At 46.7% G+C, this 25,186-nt stretch overlaps 1 protein-coding gene across 18 annotated transcripts in view; it reads left to right on the forward strand.

Annotated features, from left to right (window-relative positions):
• The window catches only part of PPP1R7 (protein phosphatase 1 regulatory subunit 7), a 75,576-nt gene that overhangs the window by 7,934 nt on the left and 42,456 nt on the right, over window positions 1-25,186 (forward strand). The gene's annotated exons all lie outside the window — the stretch shown is intronic.

The raw sequence follows: 25,186 nt of genomic DNA on the forward strand, positions 1-25,186 counted from the left end.
AAGCAGCTATCATGCCAGGCGTCCCCTGAGAAAGCCACGCCTGACCAGACAACACCGCCAGCGCCGATTGCAGTGGGCCAGAGAGCACCGTCAATGGCAGCCAGGCCACTGGAATCACGTGATCTTCAGTGACGAGTCGAGATTTCTGGTCTTTCGTCAAGATGGCCGCGTCTGAGTGCGCAGACAAGTGCATGAAGCCTACAACAAAGATTGTATAGTGCCAAGAGTCCAAGCTGAGGTGGTGGGGTGACCGTTTGGGCTGCTTTTCATGCAGGGGGCAAAACTGACCTGGTTGTTCTGAATGGAAACCTGAACCAGTTCAAGTACAGGGCCATTCTGGAAGAAACATTGCTTCCATTTGCTTGTGCAACCTTTCGAGGAAACTTTGTCTTCCAAGATGACAATGCACGGCCTCATTGTGCTCACATGATCCAACACTTTCTTGCTGACCGTGGTGTAGAGCATATGGAGTGGCCTGCCATGTCCCCGGATATAAATCCGATAGAGAACTTGTGGGAAGAATTAACGTGTCAAATCCACCACTTGGACCAGCAGCCGACCTCTGTGCATGAATTGCAGCAGGCTATTGTAACTGCATGGCAAGCGATTGCTGTCCAAACCTTGGCAAATCTCGTGAACAGCATGCCTCGACATGTACGTGCTCTCCTGAATGCTCGTGGGGGTTACACGAAGTACTGAACTGTAATTTTACTGTCCGTAATCCCAGTCGTAATTTTACTTTTCTTTTTGTTAAAAATAAATTTGGCTAATGTGCAAAATAAAGAGATACTTCTGGAAAACGTACAGAAGTTTGACACAGTACTGTCCATGAATTGAGTTCGATATCAGTTTACATCACTTTCAAGGATCAATTTATTTGTTTCGAAATGTCAAATGTGGTTTTTGTTTCTTTTAAAGGTCACATTAACAAAATCTAGAATAATTTCAACATAATTCCAATGAACTTTTGGTTCTAAGTCATCTTGAAAAGTAAGTTCACCCCCACAAAAAAAAAATTCCATATTAAATGCCAAGTCTGTAATTGATGGACTTAAATGTTTTTATAATGGAAAATCTTTTGATGACTTTTATCTTGTCTTGAGATGACGTTCCAAGCCTTTCTTTGCTAGTATTATACGAAGTTTAGCAAATATATACGTATGATATGTTTTCTTTTTTGGTTGTGGCTTTTTTTTAGCAGGGTTCTTATAAGTATGACTTCTGCCAAAAGTAATGTTAGTAGTGAGTTTGTGATTTGTGAGTTTTCTAGCAATCAGCTGGATACTGGATAGGCTTCAGCTACATTCAATTTTTCGGATTCTAGTAGAGAGAGGTTGTAGCCAGAAAAGGTTGGGGAGCGAACCCCATTGAAAGTGTATTTCACTTTCACCAAGACTGTTGGCCAATCCTTATGTAATTATGGTAAATTTCTTTAAACTCTTGGTATGGATGTTTTAGCAACTGACTGTGCATGATCCTCGTCAACTTTTTTGTGTGATTTCTAGGGATTTGAATATTATTTGTAATTGTGACATCAGGGATCTTATGAAAATTGGAGCCAAATATAGGGAACCAGTGACTCGGCCATGGAGTTGTATTCCATCTTCGATTGTTACCTCTGCCACCGAAGGTGGATGGAGGTTATGTTTTCACCACTGTCTCTATGTCTGTTTGCTTGTTACTTGCCAGAATAGATTCCGGCAAGTATGTTAGTTGGTTGGTTTGTCTGTCTGTTTGTGCGCAGTACTACGTCTGCATCGTTGCACATAGCATCGCCATACTATACACACATATTTGCCTTGCCCTGGAATAGACTGTGCCCAATTTTTAACTCTCTAGGCCCAAGGTTAAGCTCAAGCTCACCCAAAACGTGAAATCATGGGGGTCGAGTTTTCATTTAAAATATATTTCAAACCACTATAACTCAAAGTACAAGAGATATGCATACACTTACTGTTACTGACATACAGGAAGTCGCATACGACATTTCATTTGGCACCTTGACCTTGAGTGACCTTGAAAGGTCAAACTCAAGGTCAATTTTTTTTTTTACTAATAACTCTGTCAAAGTACATTCCGGCAAGTCCTCGGTCTCTGACCGATTTCTAGTCTGTCTGTCTGTCTGTTTGTGCACAGTACTACGTCTACATTGTTGCACATAGCATCGTCATACTTTACACACATATTTGCCTTGCCCTGGAATAGACTGTGCCCAATTTTTAACTCTCTAGGCCCAAGGTCAAGCTCAAGGTCACCCAAAACGTGAAATCAGTGGGGTCGAGTTTTCATTTATCTGTTTGTGAACAAGATATGTCAAAAAGTTGTGGAAGGATTTGGATGAAATTTGGCAGATAAGTAGTATATGTGACGAGGACGAAATGATTAGATTTTGGTGAAGATCCGGATTCGAATCCGGCTAGTGGAATTTTATAAAGTTATTCTTCACCATTGGGAGATAGGGCTAAAACCGATGCATAGCACGGTATCTCAAAAAGTTGTGGACGGATTTGGACGGAACTTGGTGGACCGGTTGGGTGTTTGACAAGGACTAATCGGTTCAATTTTGGTGAGGAAATGAAAATGGATTCAGATATGAGGATTATTGAATTTTTTAAGTGATTCTTCACCATTGGGAGATATGGCCAAAAACGATACATAGCAGGATATGTCAAAAAGTTATGGACTGATTTGGATGAAACTTGGTGGACAGGTTGTTTGTGTGACGAGGACTAATCGATTCGATTTTGGTGAAGATCTGAATATGTATTCGGAAAGGAGAATTATTTAATTTTTAAGTGATTCTTCACCATTGAGAGATCGGGTGAAAAGCGATATATAATAGGATATTTTAAAAAGTTATGGAAGAGTTATGACTAACCTTGGTGGATGAGTTGGTTCGGTGACGAGAACAAGGCGATTAGATTTTGGTTCAGGTCCGAATCCAAATCCGGGCTATCAGTGGATAGTAAAGATAAACTATAATGGAACAAACAAGATAATGATAATGGAACAAAACAAGATAATGGAACAAACTCCCCCACTCCCTTCAATCCCACTCCTCCCTCCAGGTCTTTAAAACAGCTGTTCACCACCATCTCTTATCCTTCCCCATCCAAAACCTTGACCTTTTCTACCCCCGCGAATTCACCCCAGATCCACTTTTTTGAAATTCCAACTTCTTTCCTGGAAGTCCTTGCAGTGTCCATACGTTTTATACCTCTCCCACCTCCCCCCAAGCCCTCTCCCTCCCACAGTTCTCTCGATGTCCCTGCTCAAATGTTGTGTTTGTGTCCTTCACCCTCTCTCCCCATCTTGTCTACCGCTCCCCTTATTTTGTGTTTTATGTGTCGGTTTGACTTTTTGTGTTATTAATGTTAGCTCTTTCACGAGCCTCGATCTTGTATACAACAACACAACAACAACATGCATTTTAAGGCCATTTTCCCTGCTAGAGCGGGGGTTAGCCTTGCGGCCCCCATGACAATCTTCTCCATTTTGCCCTATTTTCTGCATCTCTCCTTGTTAACCCTGGTTAACCCTGGTGTGTACCCTGGTTAGAATAGGTACACCGTATCCCTGCGTGTCGTAAGAGGCGACTAAGAGGGTTGGCGTCAGGAAGGGCATCCGAACATAAAAAAAACATTTCCTCAAAAAGAGAACCATGACAATTACAACTACATATGGGCAGGGTACAGCCCGAAGTGGAGATCGGTTTCTGAGGTTTGGGACATGGAATGTAGGGACAATGACAGGGAGATCAGGAGAAGTGGTGGAAGTATTGATCAGAAGAAGAGTGGACATATGTTCTGTGCAAGAGACGAGATTGAAGGGAAGTGGTGTGAGAATGGTGAAGGGCAGGCAGGGACAGAAATACAAGTTTGTGTGGCATGGGTGCCCGGAGGGCGTGAATGGTGTTGGTGTCCTGTTTTCTAAGGAGTTTGTAGACAGTGTGGTGAGTGTGACTAGAGTGAGTGATAGGTTGATGATGGTGAAAATGATGATTGGAAAGCTCTTGGTGAACGTCATCTTGGACAAGATTGGAACGTCATCTCGTCACAGCATATCACAGCTGTGCGCGCTCTTTTGTACATTGCCATCACTACTCTGATCAACCATTCCTCCACTCCTAACTTCCTCAATGCCCATGTCAATACTTTGCGTGGAACCCTATCGAATGCTTTCTCCAGATCAACAAACCCAAGAAACAACTTCTTCCTCTTCTCCATGTACTTCTCCTGCAACTGCCTCGCAATGAAGAGCGCGTCTGTCGTTCCTCTTCCTGCATAAATCCAAACTGCATTTCGTCGATCTTCACCTTCTTCCTTATCCTCCTCTCCAACACCCTTTCCAATACCTTCATTCCATGCTCCAATAACTTTATCGCTCGGTACGAGCCACACTCCAGAGGGTCACCTTTCCCCTTGTATAGAGGGACGAGGGTACTCAGTTCCCAAACCACTGGAATGCGGCCTTCTTTCACCAGCCTCGATCTTGTAATACAAAGAAAACAAAAAAACTTCAGCCTGGCGGAGGTATGCACTCTACCGAGTGCCGTTCTAGTTCCTTCGCCACCAAAGGTGTATGGAGTGTTATCCCCCCCATATTTCCGGTTCCCGTCTGGAGAGGATGCTGGCGTTACTGGTTCGCCGCTTCTCCGACTGGGTCATTGTACATAGTCTGCTTTTCTGGTGGTCGTGGCAGCTTTTTGGCCGTTGGGTCTGCTCTCTGCTTGGTCCCGGCTCTGCTCCTGGCTTCGCCTGCCCGGCTCTGCCACTGTTGCCTCAGCCCCGCTCCCGTTGTTTGCGGCCGTTGTTTGCGGCTGCGGCTGTTTGCCGCTGCGGCCTTTGTTGTCTTGGCTGGCGGCTGCGGTCGTTTGCCGCTGCGGCCTTTGCTGTCTTGATTAGCGGCTGTGGTCGTTTTGGCCTCGTACTCGTCCCTTTGCTCCTGCCTGGCATGGCTCTAAGGTACTCCACCGCAAGGCTCCTTCTGCTCAGCACTTACTCCACCCCATCATGCATCTCTGCAATCAAATACCACAGACTCCTGTGATGACCCAGATATATTCATAGAGGCTCTGGTCATAAGTTTGTTTACTTACAAACAGGTCACTTCATTCCTGTACTCTGGTCGGCTCAGCGCACTCCCACTCATCGTCCCAGCGCACCTGGTCACAGCAACGCACACGATCGCACCTCCTGTCTGCAAACCCTGGCTAAATCACCTGAGTTCATCCCCACCGTACAAACCAACATGAAGCTCACCCTGTTCAATACCCGGTCCAACAACAACAACAACATGCATTTTAAGGCCATTTTCCCTGCTAGAGCGGGGGTTAGCCTTGCGGTCCCCATGACAATCTTCTCCATTTTGCCCTATTTTCTGCATCTCCCCTTGTTAACCCCCTTGCCCGCATTTCTTCTTCCACCATCTTTAGCCAAGTCTTTCTCGGTCTTCCCCGTCCTCTACTTCCTTCTACATTAACTTCCATCACTCTTCTCAACCAGTCACTTTCATCCTTCCTCAACACATGACCAAACCATCTCAACCTGTTCCTCTTCACAGCATCAATCACAGGCAATATTCCCATCATCTTTCGCAATTCATCATTTGTTTTCCTCTCTCTCAACGATACTCCGCACATCCATCGAACCATTCGCATTTCCACCCTTTCCAGCCTTCGTTGCTGCTCTATGTTCATTACCCATGTCTCGCTCCCATAAATCATAACACTTCTCACACATGCAGCATACACCTTTCCCTTCAGCTTCAGCGACACTCTCCTCCTCATCAGCACGCCACTCAGTTCCCGAAACTTCTTCCATGCACATCTCACTCGAGCAACCGTTGCCGAGTCTGATCCACCTTCTCCATTCAGCATGTCTCCGAGGTAGCAAAATGTTTTCACACCTTCCAGCTTCACGCCGTCTCCAAGATCCAACTCAACATTTCCTCCATCTGCAGCTCCCTCTGTGCACACCTTACATTTGAATGTAGCTGCCATACTGGTAAATGACCCTCTCAGACCACTACATTTTTGATGAACCCACTCAGCACACATTGTACATTGAATGGAGTTCACTCCGACACCCTTCCTGCACACAGCACACGGCCAATTCCCAGTTCTTTCCACCTCACCACATGCTTTACCACTTGCCATCACCTTTGTCTTTCCGATATAAACCTTCAGACCTTTTGTCTCCATACATTCCTTCCACTTGTTCATCTTTTCCTTCAGTCCATCCATACTTTCCGCAATCAACACCAGATCATCTGCATACAACAACTCCCACGGTAAACCCTCCTTTACGTTCTGAGCCAGCACCTCCATCACAGCTACAAATAGTAGTGGACTTAGTACCGACCCCTGATGCACTCCCACCTTCACCTCAAACTCACCACTGTTCCCGTCCTTCGTCCTTACAGCTGTGCGCGCTCTTTTGTACATTGCCATCACTACTCTGATCAACCATTCCTCCACTCCTAACTTCCTCAATGCCCATGTCAATACTTTGCGTGGAACCCTATCGAATGCTTTCTCCAGATCAACAAACCCAAAAAACAACTTCTTCCTCTTATCCATGTACTTCTCCTGCAACTGCCTCACAATGAAAAGCGCATCTGTCGTGCCTCTTCCTGGCATAAATCCAAACTTCATTTCGTCGATCTTCACTTTCTTCCTTATCCTCCTCTCCAACACCCTTTCCAATACCTTCATTCCATGCTCCAATAACTTTATCGCTCGGTACGAGCCACACTCCAGAGGGTCACCTTTCCCCTTGTATAGAGGGACGAGGGTACTCAGTTCCCAAACTACTGGAATGCGGCCTTCTTTCACCACCAGATTACAGATCTCTGTCATTCTCTTCACACCCCAACTTCCTGCTGCCTTCAACATATCTCCCACAACTCCCGTCGGCCCTCCCGCTTTTCCACTCTTCATTGCTTTTATCGCTTCCTCAACTTCCTTCTCAGTTATCTTCTCTGCCGGTCCTAAAACTGGGTTACTCTCTATGTTGCCATCCCATTCATTCTCTGTATTCAACAGCATTTCCATATATCTTTTCCATCTTCCTTTAATTCCATCTGGGTCGACAACGATTTGTCCCACTTCATCCTTCAAGCAACTCACCCCCATCACATCACACCTCTCTTTCGCTATGTGCTTAGCAATCCTGAATACTGCTTTCTGACCCTCTTCTGAATCCAAGCGTTCTCCGAACATTTTCCTACATACCTCCTGCGCCTTTGCTACCTCTTTCTTTGCAGCCTTCCTGGCTGCCTTATAACTTTCATGCTCTGCTGTTTCTGCTCACGTACCCTTCACCTTCTGCCACTCTTTGAACTTCTTCCTCTTCTCGTCAATCCTCTTTCCAACTTCAACATCCCACCACCATGTTTCTGAGTGCCTCGGTGGTCCTTTTGTCCATCCACATACCTCACCAACGGCTCCCAACAGACTAGCTTTCATTGACATCCAACCACTTTCAAGCTCAACCACATCATCCTCTACCCTACTCAGCCTCTCTTTTAATGCCTCCCTTACTGTCACCTCTTTCAACCTCCACACCTTCATTCTCGGTTGGTACTTCAACCGCTGAGCTCTCCTCGCACCTTTCACCCTTATGTCGCAGACAACCAAGTGGTGCTGTGAAACAGCCTCCTCCCCCGGGATCACCTTTGTGTCCCGGAGGTGCCCCCTATCTCGCCTACGCACCATCAGGTAGTCAACGGTTGTCGTCGACCCACCTGACGTGTATGTAACAAGCTTATTGTCCTCTTTCTGGAACTGAGTATTACAATTCAACAAATCAGCTCCATCAGCAAACTCCAAAATCCTTTCACCTTCTCCATTTCTCACACCATATCCGTAACCCCCATGAACTCCCTCAAAACCATCCATACTCCTTCCCACATGTCCATTCAGGTCTCCTCCCACCACAACAACTTCCTCATCTTTCACGTTTTCCATCAGCTTCTCTATCGCACACCAGAACTTGTCCTTCTCTTCATCGCTTCGACCAACCTGCGGAGCATATCCTGAGATGACGTTCACCAAGAGCTTTCCAATCATCATTTTCACCATCATCAACCTATCACTCACTCTAGTCACACTCACCACACTGTCTACAAACTCCTCAGAAAACAGGACACCAACACCATTCACGCCCTCCGGGCACCCTTGCCACACAAACTTGTATTTCTGTCCCTGCCTACCCTTCACCATTCTCACACCACTTCCCTTCCATCTCGTCTCTTGCACACAACATATGTCCACTCTTCTTCTGACCAATACTTCCACCACTTCTCCTGATCTCCCTGTCATTGTCCCTACATTCCATGTCCCAAACCTCAGAAACCGATCTCCACTTCGGGCTGTACCCTGCCCACATGTAGTTGTAATTGTCATGGTTCTCTTTTTGAGGCAATGTTTTTATGGCCGGATGCCCTTCCTGACGCCAACCCTCTTAGTCGTCTCTTACGACACGCAGGGATACGGTGTACCTATTCTGACCAGGTTACACACTGGGAAATGTTTAAAACATGGAAATTCTGGGGGGGGGGGGGGGGGGGGGGCGGCATCACGGCTGCGGTTTAAACATATTCCAACAATATCCAAACAGAACCATGAAAAACAATCCGGGAAAAGTCTCCAAGCGAGAACGTGGATTTGAGAAAGAAGGAGCAGAGGCGTCAGAAAACGCGATACAGGGGGCGGGGCACAAGCCGAGACGAGGAGGAGAGCGAACAAGCACGTGTCCGGGAGGAGAGAAAGAATCAATATAGAATTCTTTGTCTCGGGAGGTGAGGTGAGGGGGAGAAAACAAAATAAAAGAAACAAGCAATACAGCGAAGGAAATAACCCAAACCGACAAAACACCGATGGGGGGAGGGAAGCCCCAAGTCACCAGGCCGCGCACGAGGTACGACCCAGAAAACGATGAACTACACACAAGTTTGCACGAACCACAAACCAACACCAACTAGAAACACACAATAACACGTACACAGCAAAATAACCAGTGGAAATTTGACAAAGACAAGAATGGGAAAACACTCAAACTTCGATGCCGTGGAGAGCTCGAAGCACGCCTCACTCGCCCGAGGAACCGGAAGTTCGCACCTCCTGTCTGCAAACCCTGGCTAAATCACCTGAGTTCATCCCCACCGTACAAACCAACATGAAGCTCACCCTGTTCAATATCCGGTCCCTCAACAACAAAAGCCTCATCCTGAACGACTACATTCTGGATAATAAACTGGACTTTCTCTGTCTCACTGAAACTTGGCAACAACCTCTGGACTACTTCACACTCAACCTCACTACACTCAATGGATATTGTTACATCAATAAACCACACTCGGAGGGCCGAGGTGGTGGAATTGCCATAATACACCGACAGGACATCAAGACCAGCCTCATCTCCATCTCATCTGCTCCATCATTTGAACACCTGGCTTTTAAACTCTCTGGTCACATGCAGTCAGTCATGGCTGTCGTCTACCGCCCTCCCAAACCACACCCATAATTCCTGTCTGACATCTACTTTCTGACCCAGCTCTGTTCCCTCTCCCCCTCAATCCTCCTCCTCAGTGATTTCAATATCCACATGGACTCTACTGACTCCACAATAACCACTGACTTCACTGATTTACTCACCTGCTTTAACCTCACTCAACATGTCAACTTTCCTACCCATAACCGTGGTCACATTCTGGACCTTGTCTGCTCTACTGGATTAATTTTGCACCATCTCTCTGGCTCCGACCTCACCCTCTCTGACCACTTAGCCATCACTATGACCATCAACATCCCCACCCCAGCACCAAGGCATTATCGCACTATCAACTTCCGTAAGCTAAATGCTCTTTCACCTACCTCATTCTCATCCACCCTCTATGAAAAAATGTCCATTTCTCCCTTCGTTGACCTCCACACCCCTTCTGACCTCACTGACTACTACAACCACACTCTCTCCTCCTGCCTTGACCAGCTTGCGCCTATAAAAACCAAAACAGTTTCTTTCACCCATTCTGCTCCCTGGTTTACCCCTGAACTCCGCCTGATGAAAACTCGTGCTCGCCAACTTGAAAGACTCCGCAATAAAACAGGTCTCACAATTCACTCCCAAGCCTACAAGGACCACCTACAGCGCTACAAAGATGCCCTCTCCCGCGCCCGCTCCGCCTACTACTCTCAAATTATCCACTCTGGCTCTGGAAACCCAAAAGCACTCTTCTCTACAATAAACAAACTCCTCAGCCCCCTGAACACCACCGCCCAGTCATTCACAGTGGACAACTGCATCTCCTTCCTTTCATTCTTCCAATGCAAAATTGACAACATCTACAACAGCTTAACCACCACCGCACCCGCTCCCCCTCAAACCACCTGCCCCCCCTTATCCTGCCAACCCCTGTCTCAGTTCTCCCCAGTCTCCCCTACTGACCTCTCTGAACTCCTCATAGGAATGAAAACTGCCACCTGCACTCTTGACCCCATCCCCTCCAGCTTTGTCAAGGCCTCCCTTCCTGCTCTCTCTCCACTTATCACTGCAACAATAAACTCCTCCCTGTCTACAGGCATTCTCCCACCATCCCTCAAAATTGCTGCTGTTACCCCCATTCTGAAAAACCTGGTGTTGGGCTAGCTAGCGGCTAGGGTGCCGGCTTAGGATCCTACGATCCTGTGTTCGAATCCCGGTCGATCGCTGAATTAACGCCAGCGGGGTTGACTCAGCCTGTCATCCTTCCGAGGTCGGCTAATTGAGTACCAGTTCACTGGTAATTCCCTGTTTGTCGTTAAAGGCGGCAAATAGGGTTGGCGTCAGGAAGGGCATCCGGCCGTAAAACATTGCTTCAAAAAGGGGACCAAAAAAACAACAACCACGGTTCCCGAAAAAGGCCAAGGGGAAAAATGGCCTCTAAAGTCGGTTATATAAAAGTGGTTACCCCCATTCTGAAAAAACCTGGACTCAACCCTGACACCCTAAATATCTTCAGACCCATCTCCAACCTACGCTTTCTGTCAAAAGTTTTGGAACGTGCTGTAGCCACTCAACTCAAGCATCACCTCTCTGCCAATAACCTGTATGAAACATTCCAATCCGGATTCCGCTCCAACCACAGTACTGAAACTGCTCTCCTCAAAATCACCAACGACCTTCTCCTCTCCTCTGACGCTGGCAACCTCAACATTCTCATCCTCCTCGACCTCAGCGCCGCCTTTGACACCATCAATCACACCATCCTCCTCACCCGACTTAAAACAACCTTTAACATTACCGGCACTGCCCTCTCTTGGATCAAATCATACCTCTCTGACAGACGCCAGTTCATCTCCATCAATAACTGCAAATCCCCCACTGCTCCCCTCCCCCAAGGTGTCCCCCAAGGTTCAGTTCTTGGCCCCCTCCTCTTCATCCTGTACCTGTCCCCCCTTGGTGACTTAATCCGCCGTCATGGTCTCCAATTCCACTGCTTCGCCGATGACATCCAGCTTTTCATCTCTACCAAGTCCATCTCCACCGCCACCCACTCTATCCTGACAAACTGCATCACTGAAATAAAATCCTGGCTTCAAATCAACTTCCTCAAACTTAACTATGATAAATCCGAAATAATCATCATTGGCCCAAAAACGCTCACCAAATCCACCCATAACTTTGCCCTCAACATCGACGGTTTCCCAGTATCCACCTCCCCTCACATCCGGAATCTTGGCATCATCTTTGACCAAACCCTCTCCTTCGACAAATACACTAAACAGATCACAAAGACAGCCTTCTTTCACCTGAAAAACATCGCCCGTCTCCGTCCATCCCTCTCCTCCACGGCTGCAGAAACCCTCATCCACGCCTTCATCACCTCTCGTCTGGACTACTGCAACAGCCTCCTCTATGGTTCACCCTCAATAATCACCAATAAACTCCAATACAATCAGAACTCCGCTGCCCGTCTACTCACCCATTCCCGGACCCGTGACCACATCACCCCCGTCCTTTACAAGCTTCACTGGCTCCCCATCCCCCAGAGAATCCAGTACAAAATCCTCCTCTTGACCTACAAAGCCCTCTATAACCTGGCCCCACACTACCTGACTGACCTCCTCTCCAGACACACTCCCACCCGCAACCTCCGCTCTGCTGGTACCAACCTCCTGACCCCCCCCCCATCCGGACCAAATTCAGATCCTGGGGGGACAGGGCCTTCTCCATCGCTGCTCCCACCCTCTGGAACTCACTACCTCACACCATCAGAGACTCCTCCTCACTCACCACATTCAAAACATCACTCAGACCCACCTGTTCAACACTGCATTTAACAATTAACCCACAGCATTTAACCCCTGACTATCTCTGCTCCTTCTCCTTCCTTTTGCTTTGATTATTTACCTATTTATTTTTGTCTTTTTGCACTTGTTTTTTGTACCCTGTCAAAGCGCCTTTGGGCTTCTTGAAAAGCGCTATATAAAATAAATGTATTATTATTATTATTATTATTATTATTATTATTATTATTATTATTATTATGTTTTCACCCCTGTCTATTTGTCTGTTTGTTTGTGAACAAAATATCTCAAAGTTGTGGACGGATTCGGACGAAATTTGGCAGAGATGTAGCGTATGTCACAAGGACGAAATGATTCGATTTTGGTGAAGATCCAGATTCGGATCCGGCTCCTAGAATTTTTAAAGTGATTCTTCACCATTGGGAGATAGGGCCAAAAACGATACATAGCATGATATATCAAAAAGTTGTGGACGGATTTGGACGAAACTTGGTTGACCGGTTGGGTGTCTGACAAGGACAAATAGATTCGATTTTGGTGAAAAATCTGAATATGGATTCGGATGTGAGAATTGTTAAATTTTTAAAGTGGTTCTTCACCATTGAGTGATATGGCCAAACAGGCGGAGGTATGCTCTCTACGGAGTGCCGTTCTAGTTGATTCATTTTCTGATTTTGTCAGTAAAATGTGTAATTTTATGTTTTCTGTAAATATTTTTAGTGTGTGGGAATGATTGTGGAAATTTTGGACAAAAGGATTCACTTTTTTAGTCGTCGGGCCTTGTTTTCCCAGGATTGATCAAAACCATTGTTGAATAAGTTGATGTTTGTCAGGATATTTAGGATCTGCATGAGAAGTATGTTATAGCTCCGGCAGATAAAGCAGCTAATCGTTTTGTGGTGGTTTGTAAGAAGTTTTACATTGAGGTTTTATTTAGGGAGTTAGGTATTGATAGACTTACTTTCACGAGTATCAGAAATAGCATTATACGTTCCATGGTTTCAATTGTCACCATGCCAGTTGGCTGGGTGTGGGTACCTCTCTCACCAGCCATGGCTCTTCAGCAAAGGACTTCTGCGACTCACTGGGACTGACACAATCTGTCAATTTCCCGACCCGGATCTCAGTCAACGGAGCATCTTCTCTTCTGGATTTGGTTATGACAAACTTCCCTGAAAATGTCTGCTGCTCTTCTTCTGCTCCAATCGGCTCATCTGATCATGTGCTTGTCAAAGTGGACATCTCTCTGACCATTCTCAGAGAGCCTCCTCAGCGCCGACGAGTCTGGCATTTCACTCAGGCCAACTGGCACGGTCTTCAAGCAGCCATCAATCATCTGGACTGGTTTCCCATCTCTACCGCCTCTGACATCAACTCATCCTGGGAATTCTTTCAAAGTAAATTGCTCTCTCTCATGCACAGATTTATCCCATCTCGTCTTCAGTTGTCATACCCTTCCTCCCGTCCATGGTACACGGAATCTTGTGGTGAGGCTGTTGCCCTGAAACAACTTGCTTTCGTCTCCTGGAAAGCAAATCCAACGGAAGGAAATCTCATTTCCTTTCACAAAGCCCGAAACAAGTGTGTGTCCACCCTCAGGAGAGCCAGGAAACAATATCTCACCATTCTCAAGACCGAACTCTCTTATCTGTCTCCCTCTTCCAAATCCTGGTGGCGTCTGGTCAAATCTGTTTCTGGTGTTTGTTCCCCCTCCATCCCCTCCCTCACCTCAAATGGCTTAACGGCTGACTCTGCACGTGAAAAAGCTGAATGCCTCAACTCTGTGTTTGCCTCTAAATCTTGTGTCCCAAACCCATCCCTCTCTGTACCCACCGTACCCACCGTACCCAGTCGTACCCAGCTGCTCCTGGACTCTGTGTCCTTTCCTCCTGACAAGGTGGAAAAGTTTCTGTCAACCCTCGACTCTGATTCTGCAACTGGTCCTGACGGCATCAGCCCACGGGTCCTAAAATCATGTTCTTCTGCTCTTTCACTCCCTCTTTCTGTTCTCTTCACCCTCTCTTTTGCTCAAGGTCATCTGCCATCTGCTTGGAAATCAGCCAACATCACCGCTTTGCACAAAAAAGGTGCAAAAACAGATCCCAGCAACTACAGACCAATCAGCCTTCTCCCAATTATCAGCAAAGTCATGGAATCCATCATTGCTTCAGATATGAAATCTTTCCTCTTCTCCAATGGCTTGATCTCTGATCATCAATTTGGTTTCAGACCTGGTCACTCTACTCTGGACATGCTGCTTCTGCTTTCTCAACAATGGATGGAGGTCCTCAATGCCAAACAGGAAATTAGAGCTGTCTCCCTTGACATATCACGTGCCTTCGATACGGTCTGGCACCCTGCTCTGCTCACCAAACTCTCCTCCTTTGGTATCCATGGAAATCTCCACGCATGGCTGGCGGACTGCCTCTCTGGTCGTAGTCAACGTGTGGCCCTGAATGGGTTTCTCTCATCTCCTCTTCCTGTTCAGGCTGGAGTTCCCCAAGGTAGTGTTCTGGGCCCTGTGCTTTTTCTGGTCTTCATCAATGATCTCTCTAACTCTCTTGAAAATCCTCTCTATCTCTTTGCTGACGACTCTACTCTCTGTCGCTCCATTCCTCATCCCTCAGATCGGCAGTCTGCAGCCTCCTCACTCTGCAGACCTGGACAAAATCACAGACTGGGCCAACAAATGGAACATGTCTTTCAATCCTGATAAATCTCACACTCTTACGATGTCTCTCCAAAAAGACCGACTGGAAAACCCTCCCATCCAGTTTCTGAATAATCCTCTCCAAGAAGTTCTGTCTCTCAAGCTTTTGGGTCTCACTATTTGCCATGATCTTTCCTGGGAAAACCACATTTCAAATCTGGCCTCCAAAGCCAGTCGCCGACTGGGCATCCTCCGTCGTGCGAAGTCCTTCCTTGGCACACCTGAGCTCCTCACCACATACAAGGCTTTCATCTGCAGCTCTATGGAATACTGCTCTCCCCTCTGGTCTGGTGCTCCTGCCTCACACCTAGCCCGTCTTCACGCTGTTGAAACCAAAGCGTTTAGAATCATTGGAATCTCCCGCGATGAAGCTAACTCCAAGGGCCTTTCACTCACTCACCGCAGGCAGGTTGGTGGTCTTTCCGTCTTCTACCGACTCCTCTCTGGCCTTGCCCCCCCCAGCCCTCTCTGGGCTCTGTCCCCCAAATATTCCTACAGGTCGCACAAGATCTGCCTGCAACCCTCTTATGGTTAAACTGCCAAAATCAAGACTTTCTGCTCACCTTCACTCCTTCATTCCTCTTTTCTCCCGCCTCTGGAACAAACTCCCTCACTCTCTTCAATCACACTGCACCCTCCAGGTCTTTAAAACAGCTGTTCACCACCATCTCTTATCCTCCCCCATCCAAAACCTTGATCTTTTCTACCCCCGCTAATTTCGGTCCCCTTGTGTTTTATACCTCCCCCCCCCCCCCCCGCCCTCCCCCTCCCACGCCTCCTGCCCCCAAGCCCTCTCCCTCCCACACTTCTCCCTGCTCTCAAATGTTGTGGTTGTGAGCTTCCCCTTCTCTCCCCATCTTGTCTTCCGCTCCCTCTTTTTGTGTGTTTTGTTTGTCTGGTTGATTTGTTTGTGAAATAAATGTTAGCTCTTTCACGAGCCTCGATTCAGTATACAAAAAAGAAAAGAAAAGAAAAGAAAAGAAAAAAAGAAAAAAAAAAAGTCAAAAGTCAAAAGCCTTTCCAAGACATTAAAGCCGAGCATCAGGAAGTTTTGGGTAATAATTTTATCATTAAATGTAAACAGGTAAAATTATGTATTCCTAATTTTTTTCTGGATTTCTACGCTCAATAAAAACCGATAAAAGTTTTGGTTTATAGCACAATGGACTTTGAAACAAGTCAGTTTGGGTTAATGCTGGATTACGGGTGGTTAGGGAGCAATTTAGGAAATATGGTTTAGCAATTAGTAAGAATTCTGGTATTAAAACTTTCAGAAGTATTATTTCAACTTTAGAGTTCTCAGATCGGATTAGTTTCCTCAATATTAAATCTGTTCTTGTTCTTAAATCCGGCTTGGGATCCGAGGATCCTGGGTTCGAATCCCGGTCTATCGCTGAATTAACACCAGGGGGGTTCACTCAGCCTGTCATCCTTCCGAGGTCGGCAAATTGAGGACCAGTTCACTGGTAATTCCCTGTGTGTCGTAAGAGGTGACTAACAGGGTTGGCGGCAGGAAGGGCATCCGGCCATAAAACATTGCTTCAAAAAAGGGGACCAAGGTGCCTGAAAAAGGCCAACCCCTGCTCTGTGGGGAAAAATGGCCTCTAAAGGTGGTTCTATATACAAAGTTAAATTTGGCACTGGTTAAGGTTGCACTCTTTAGTTAAAGATTTATGTTGTTACCCTGCGCTCGTGAAGCGAAAATCAGGGTTAGGAATTCGGTGGCGTACGTGTGGCGTCTGCATTTTCAAAATTCATTTTCTTGGCAACCGTTGGTCCGATTGACACGAATCTTTACCAGAGGAGTACCTCCACCTGTAGAATTTTTTATTTATTCATAATTATGTCATTGGTCACTTGATACGGACGCCGCCTTGGAAAAACGTTACACCTTTATATCTCCCTAACCGCTCAATGGAAAAAGTTGAAACAAGGCTCATTGTCAAGTACTCCTCTTGGGGAATAAGATATGTTGATGATGATGTCATCGGTGCCTTCATTATGACGTCATAATTCGACAAGTACAACGCTTGATCTGATCAGTATGAAAAAAAATGTTTCCTCTGCAACTGTTAGTCCGATTATGATGTCATAGGTCACGTGGTACAGATGCCATCTTGGAAAACTCGAAAAACGTTGCACCTCTCTCACCAAAACACTCCATGGGAAAAAATTGAAACATTACTCATTGTAAATAACTCCCCATTGGGAATAAATGTTAATGATGATTTCATCGGTACCTTAATTGAACCACCTTTAGAGGCCATTTTTCCCCGCAGAGCAGGGGTTGGCCTTTTTCAGGCACCGTGGTCCCCTTTTTGAAGCAATGTTTTATGGCCGGATGCCCTTCCTGCCACCAACCCTTCCGGGTTCGGTTGCGAGAGGACGCTGGCGTTGCATATTCGCCGCTTCTCCGACTGGATGGATGTACAGGGTCTGCTTCTACCTTTCTGACCTGACATCTCACACCTGTCCTGCCTTTTCACACCCGCACGTGCCGCGTGTTCTCCGGCTGGATAACGGAATCTGCTTTTGATGGTACGGAATACGGAATTCGAAAGGCCCGCTCCCGTTGATTGTGGCCGTGGCCTTGTTTGCCGGTGGCCTTGTGGCCTTGTTTGCCGCTGTGGTCTTGATTAGCGGCTGCAGTCGTTTGCCGCTGCGTTTGCCGCTGCGTTTGCCGCTGCGTTTGCCGCTTTGCCTCCTCGACCTTGGCCTCGTACTCGTCCCTTCGCTCCTGCCTGGCATGGCTCTGAAGTACCTTTGAAGTATCTGAAGTATCTGAAGTATCTGAAGCTCTGAAGAAGTCTGCCGCAAGGCTTCTTCTGCTCAATACCCGCTCCACCCCATCATGCATCTCTGCCATCAAATCAAATGGACTCCTCCGACGACCCAGGTACATTCACCGTGGCTCCGGTCGCAAGTTTGTTTATTTGCAATCAGGTCACTCCATCCCCGTCCTCTGGTCGGCTCAGCGCACTCTCACTCTTCGTCCCAGCGCACCTGGTCACAGCAACCCACACGATCGCACCTCTTGCCTACGAACCCTGGCTAAATCACCTGAATTCATCCCTGCTGTTCAAAACAACATCAAGCTCACCCTGTTCAACACCCGGTCCCTCAACAATAAATGCCTCATCCTGAACGAATACATCCTGGATAACAAACTGGACTTTCTCTGTCTCACCGAAACCTGGCAACAACCTCTGGACTACTACACACTCAACCTCACCACACCCAATGGATATTCCTACGTCAATAAACCACGCTCGGAGGGCCGAGGTGGTGGAATTGCCGTTATCCACCGTCAAGACATCAAGACCAACCTCATCTCCATCTCATCTGCTCCATCATTTGAACACCTGGCTTTAAAACTCTCTGGTCACACGCAGTCAGTCATGGCTGTCGTCTACCGCCCTCCCAAACCACACCCATCATTCCTGTCTGACTTCTCCTACTTTCTGACCCAGCTATGTTCCCTCTCCCCCTCAATCCTCCTCCTTGGTGATTTCAATATCCACATGGACTCCACTGACTCCACAATAACCACTGACTTCACTGATTTACTCACCTGCTTTAACCTCACTCAACATGTCGACTTTCCTACCCATATCCGTGGTCACATTTTGGACCTTGTCTGCTCCACTGGATTAAATTTGCACCATCTCTATGGCTCCGACCTCACCCTCTCTGACCACTTAGCCATCACTCTGACCATCAACATCCCCGCCCCAACACCAAGGCATTATCGCACAATCAACTTCCGTAAGCTAAACGCTCTTTCACCTACCTCATTCTCATCCACCCTCTCTGAAAAAATGTCCACTTCTCCCTTCATTGACCTCCACACCCCTTCCGACCTCACTGACTACTACAACCACACTCTCTCCTCCTGCCTTGACCAGCTTGCGCCTGTAAAAACCAAAACAGTTTCTTTCACCCATTCTGCTCCCTGGTTTACCCCTGAACTCCACCTGATGAAAACTCGTGCTCGCCAACTTGAAAGACTCCGCAATAAAACGGGTCTCACAGTTCACTCCCAAGCCTACAAGGACCACATACAACACTACAAAGATGCCCTCTCCCGCGCCCGCTCTGCCTACTACTCTCAAATTATCCACTCTGGCTCCGGAAACCCAAAAGCACTCTTCTCGACAATAAACAAACTCCTCCGCCCCCTGAACACCACCACCCAGTCATTCACAGTAGACAACTGCATCTCCTTCCTCTCTTTCTTCCAACGCAAAATTGACAACATCTACAACAGCTTGACCACCGCCGCACCCGCTCCCCCTCCAACCACCTGCCCCCCCTTGTCCTGCCATCCCCTGTCTCGGTTCTCCCCAATCTCTCCTACTGACCTCTCTGAACTCCTCATAGGAATGAAAACTGCCACCTGCACTCTTGACCCCATCCCCTCCAGCTTTGTCAAAGCCTCCCTCCCTGCTCTCTCTCCACTTATCATTGCAACAATAAACTCCTCCCTGTCTACAGGCATCGTCCCACCTTCCCTCAAAATTGCTGCTGTTACCCCCATTCTAAAAAAACCTGGTCTAAACCCTGACACCCTAAACAACTTCAGACCCATCTCCAACCTACCCTTTCTGTCAAAAGTTTTGGAACGCGCTGTAGCCACTCAACTCAAACATCATCTCTCTGCCAATAACTTGTATGAAACATTCCAATCCGGATTCCGCTCCAACCACAGTACTGAAACTGCTCTCCTCAAAATCACCAACGACCTTCTCCTCTCCTCTGACGCTGGCAACCTCAACATTCTCGTCCTCCTCGACCTCAGCGCTGCCTTTGACACCATCGATCACACTATCCTCCTCACCCGACTTGAATCCACCTTTAACGTCACCGGCACTGCCCTCTCTTGGATTAAATCATACCTCTCTGACAGATGCCAGTTCATCTCCATCAATAACTGCAAATCCCCCACTGCTCCCCTCCCCCAAGGTGTCCCCCAAGGTTCAGTTCTTGGCCCCCTCCTCTTCATCCTTTACCTGTCCCCGCTCGGTCACTTAATCCGCCGTCATGGTCTCCAATTCCACTGCTTCGCCGATGACATCCAGCTTTTCATCTCCACCAAGTCCGTCTCCACCGACACCCACTCTATCCTGACAAACTGCATCACTGAAATAAAATCCTGGCTTCAAATCAACTTCCTCAAGCTTAACTGTGATAAATCTGAAATAATCATCATTGGCCCAAAAACGCTCACAAAATCCACCCATAACTTTGCCCTCAACATCGACGGTATCCCAGTATCCACCTCCCCTCACATCCGGAATCTTGGCGTCATCTTTGACCAAACCCTTTCCTTCGACAAATACACTAAACAGATCACAAAGTCAGCCTTCTTTCACCTGAAAAACATTGCCCGTCTCCGCTCATCCCTCTCCTCCACGGCTGCAGAAACCCTCATCCACGCCTTCATCACCTCCCGTCTGGACTACTGCAATAGCCTCCTCTATGGTTCACCCTCAAAAATCACCAATAAACTCCAATACATTCAGAACTCCGCTGCCCGTCTACTCACTCATTCCCGGACCCGTGACCACATCACCCCCGTCCTTTACAAGCTTCACTGGCTCCCCATCCCCCAGAGAATCCAGTACAAAATCCTCCTCTTGACATACAAAGCCCTCCATAACCTGGCCCCATCCTACCTGGCTGACCTCCTCTCCAGACACACTCCCACCCGCAACCTCCGCTCTGCTGGTACCAACCTCCTGACCCCCTCCATCCGGACCAAATTCAGATCCTGGGGGGACAGGGCCTTCTCCATCGCTGCTCCCACCCTCTGGAACTCACTACCTCACACCATCAGAGACTCCTCCTCACTCACCACATTCAAAACATCACTAAAGACCCACCTGTTCAACGCTGCATTCAACATTCAACCCACAGCATTTAACCCCTGACTATCTCTTCTCCTTCTCCCTCCTTTTGCTTTAAATATTTCCCTATTGATTCTTGTCTTGTCTTTTTGATTCTTGTCTTATATATATGCCGTATATCGCTGCTGTTTGTTTTCTTGATTCTTGTCTTTTTGCAATTGTTGTTTTCATGTATTGTTATGCATTATGTTTTCCACTCTGTCAAAGCGCCTTTGGGCTTCTGGAAAAGCGCTATACAAAATAAATGAATTATTATTATTATTATTATTAACCCTGTTGGTCGCCTCTTGCGACACACAGGGAATTACCAGTGAACTGGTACTCAATTTGCCGACCTCGGAAGGATGACAGGCTGAGTGAACCCCCCTGGCGTTAATTCAGCGATCAACCGGGATTCAAACCCAGGATCCTAGGATCCCAAGCCGGCATCCTAACCACTAATCCAACACCTGGCTCATCGGTACCTTAATTGAATGAATGAATGAATGATCGTTTTAAGGCCATTTTTCCCCGCTAGGGCGGGGGTTAGCCTTGCGGGCCCCATGACAATCATGGTTCCCTGTTTGAGGCAATGTTTTTATGGCCGGATGCCCTTCCTGACGCCAACCCTTGGTCACGCTCTTACGATGCGCAGGGATATGCGTTGCACCTCTATCGGTACCATCGGTACCTTAATTATGACGTCGTAATTCGACAGAGACAATGTTTTGTCTGATCAGTGTTGTGGGTGCGAAGGATCCAATGTCCACACACACTTAACTTAATTGAAGGTTTAATACCCAGAGATAATTCACTTGGTTACAGTAAATAAATAAAGTAAAGAAATACGGCAAAGAATAGACCAGAATTCACCAGCAAGACACAGCAAATCTCCCTGCAGTTCAAGTACAACGCTTGATTCGATCAGTATGAAATTTCTTTTCTCTGCAATTCTTGGTCCGATTGACACAAAATTGTCACCATGGGAGTGCCGCCTCCTGTTGAATATTTTAATGATAATTATGACGTTATAGGTCACGTGGTACAGGCGCCATCTTGGAAAAAACAAAATACGTTGCACCTCTATCTCCAAAACCGCTCCATGGGATTTTTTTTTTGAATCTTGGTTCATTGTAAAGAACTCCGCATGGGGAATAGGCGTTGTTAACGATGACATCATTGGTGCCGTCATTACAACAAACAACAACATGCATTTTAAGGCCATTTTCCCTGCGAGAGCGGGGGTTAGCCTTGCGGTCCCCATGACAATCTTCTCCATTTTGCCCTATTTTCTGCATCTCTCCTTGTTAACCCCCTTGCTCGCATTTCTTCTTCCACCATCTTTAGCCAAGTCTTTCTCGGTCTTCCCCGTCCTCTACTTCCTTCTACATTCATTTCCATCACTCTTCTCAACCAGTCACTTTCATCCTTCCTCAACACATGACCAAACCATCTCAACCTGTTCCTATTCACAGCATCAATCACAGGCTCTATTCCCATCATCTTTCGCAATTCATCATTTGTCTTCCTCTCTCTCAACGATACTCCGCACATCCACTGAACCATTCGCATTTCCACTCTTTCCAGCCTTCGTTGCTACTCTACGTTCATTACCCATGTCTCGTTCCCATAAATCATAACACTTCTCACACATGCAGCATACACCTTTCCCTTCAGCTTCAACGACACTCCCCTCCTCATCAGCAAGCCACTCAGTTCCCGAAACTTCTTCCATGCACATCTCACTCTTGCAACCGTTGCCGAGTCTGATCCACCTTCTCCATTCAGCATGTCTCCGAGATAGCAAAATGTTTTCACACCTTCCAGCTTCACGCCGTCTCCAAGATCCAACTCAACATTTCCTCCATCTGCAGCTCCCTCTGTGCACACCTTACATTTGAATGTAGCTGCCACACTGGTTAATGACCCTCTCAGACCACTACATTTTTGATGAACCCACTCAGCGCACATTGTACATTGAATGGAGTTCACTCCGACACCCTTCCTGCACACAGCACACGGCCACTTCCCAGTTCTTTCCACCTCACCACATGCTTTACCACTTGCCATCACCTTCGTCTTTCCTATATTCACCTTCAGACCTTTTGTCTCCATACATTCCTTCCACTTGTTCATCTTTTCCTTCAGTCCATCCATACTTTCCGCAATCAACACCAGATCATCTGCATACAACAACTCCCGTCATAATGCACCGTCATTATGACGTCATAATTCGACAGAGACAATGCTTTGTCTGATCGGTGTTGTGGGTGCGAAGGATCCAATGTCCACACACACTTAACTTAATTGAAGGTTTAATACCCAGAGATAATTCACTTGGTTACAGGAAATAAATAAAGTAAAGAAATACGTCAAAGAATAGACCAGAATTCACCAGCAAGACACAGCAAATCTCCCTGCAGTTCTTTTAGTCGATGCAGCCTTCTTATAGGACCTTTCAAATAAAGAAAACAGGGTGGGGTTGCATGTGTGTGTTTGGAGTGGGGAGGGGGACGAAGGGGGGCGAGGAGTCCTTGAAAGAGATAAGGTGAGAGAAATTATGCCTGGTCAGTGTTTGTGCATTCAACAAAGTTTTGAAGGAAGTTTGAGAAAGTTTTCAAATCCATGGATTCATTAGTCTCTCAGAGCGCCATCTATTGACTGCTCCTTTGTAAAGCATGTGGTTTAACATAGGGTAATTGGAAGCACATGTCACTATCTCAGTTGGCCATCTCCCTTACCCCATTTCTATGGCACCAAGACCGATTTATGTGCTTGTCATTGCCTTCTATCAAAGATGTTCGTGTTTTCTCTCGCAGTTGTCTCTCCAGAATAAACTTAAAAGCCATGGGCTTGTCCCAGCAAAAGAGATTTACACTTCACACCAGGTCATTAACCACTCGTGCAGCTTGTGGGAGACAGTGCATTCAGAAAGTATTCAGACCCCTTCACTTTTTCACATTTTGTGATGTTGCAGCCTTATGTTGAAATCGTTTAAATTAATTTTTTCCCTCGTCAATCTACACTCAATACCCCATAATGACAGAGAAAACAGGATTTTAGAAAGTTCTGCAAATTCATCAAAAAGAAAAAACTGAAATATCACATTGACATAAGTATTCATACCCTTTGCTATGACACTTGAAATTTAGCTCAAGTGCCTCCCATTTCTCTTGATCATCTTTGAGATGTTTCTACACCTTGATTGGAGTCCACCTGTGGTAAATTCAATTGATTGGACATGATTTGGAAAGGCACACACCTGTCTAAATAAGGTCTCACAGCTGACAATGCATATCAGAGCAAAAACCAAGCCATGAGGTCGAAGGAACTGCCTGCAGAGCTCAGACAGGATTGTGTCAAGGCACAGATCTGGGGAAGCCTCCAAAAAAATTTTCTGCTGCATTGAAGGTTCCCAAGAGCCCAGTGGCCTCCATAATTCTTAAATGGATGAAGTTTGGAACAACCAAGACTCTTCCTAGAGCTGGCCGCCCGGCCAAACTGAGCAATCGGGGGAGAAGGGCATTGGTAAGAGAGGTGAAAAAGAACCCGATGGTCACTCTGGCTGAGCTCCAGAGATCCTGTGTGGAGATAGGAGAAACTTCCAGAAGAACAACTATCACTGCAACACTCCACTGATCTGGGCTTTATAGCACAGTGGCCAGACGGAAGCCTCTCCTCAGTGAAAGACACATGAAAGCTCGCTTGAAGTTTGCAAAAAAGCACCTAAAGGACTCAGACCGTGAGAAACAAGATTCTGTGGTCTGATGAAACCAAGATTGAACTGTTTGGCTTCCGTCTGGCCACTGTGAAGAGGATGGGTATGTGACAAGGATGAAATGATTAGATTTCGGTGAAGATTCGGATCCACATTTGGATCCGACAATTTTTAAGTGATTCTTCGCCATTGAGAGATCGTGCAGAAAACTGTGTATGTATGTGTGTGTAGATATATGGATATATATATATATATACAAACAATATGTATATATATATATATACAGTGGAACCTTGACTTACGAGTGCCCCAACTTACGAGTTTTTCGAGATACGAGCCGTCGCTCGGGCGGTTTATTGCTTTGAGATGCGAGCCGAGATCTGAGTTACGAGCTTTCGCCACCCGGTCACGTGGTTATCTTGCCGTGCAAGTACAGTATCTCTGTCGTATAGCGCTGCATTTTTGTTTTCGCATGTTGGTTATTTTGAGTTTACGCCACCAGGTGGGTTCTGGTCACGTGGTTATCTTGCCGTGCAAGTACAGTATCTCTGACGTATATCGCTGCATTTTTGTTTTCGCATGTT

The sequence above is a fragment of the Myxine glutinosa genome, chromosome 4, assembly GCF_964187855.1.
Source record: "Myxine glutinosa chromosome 4, kmMyxGlut1.1, whole genome shotgun sequence".
Lineage (NCBI taxonomy): Eukaryota > Metazoa > Chordata > Myxini > Myxiniformes > Myxinidae > Myxine > Myxine glutinosa.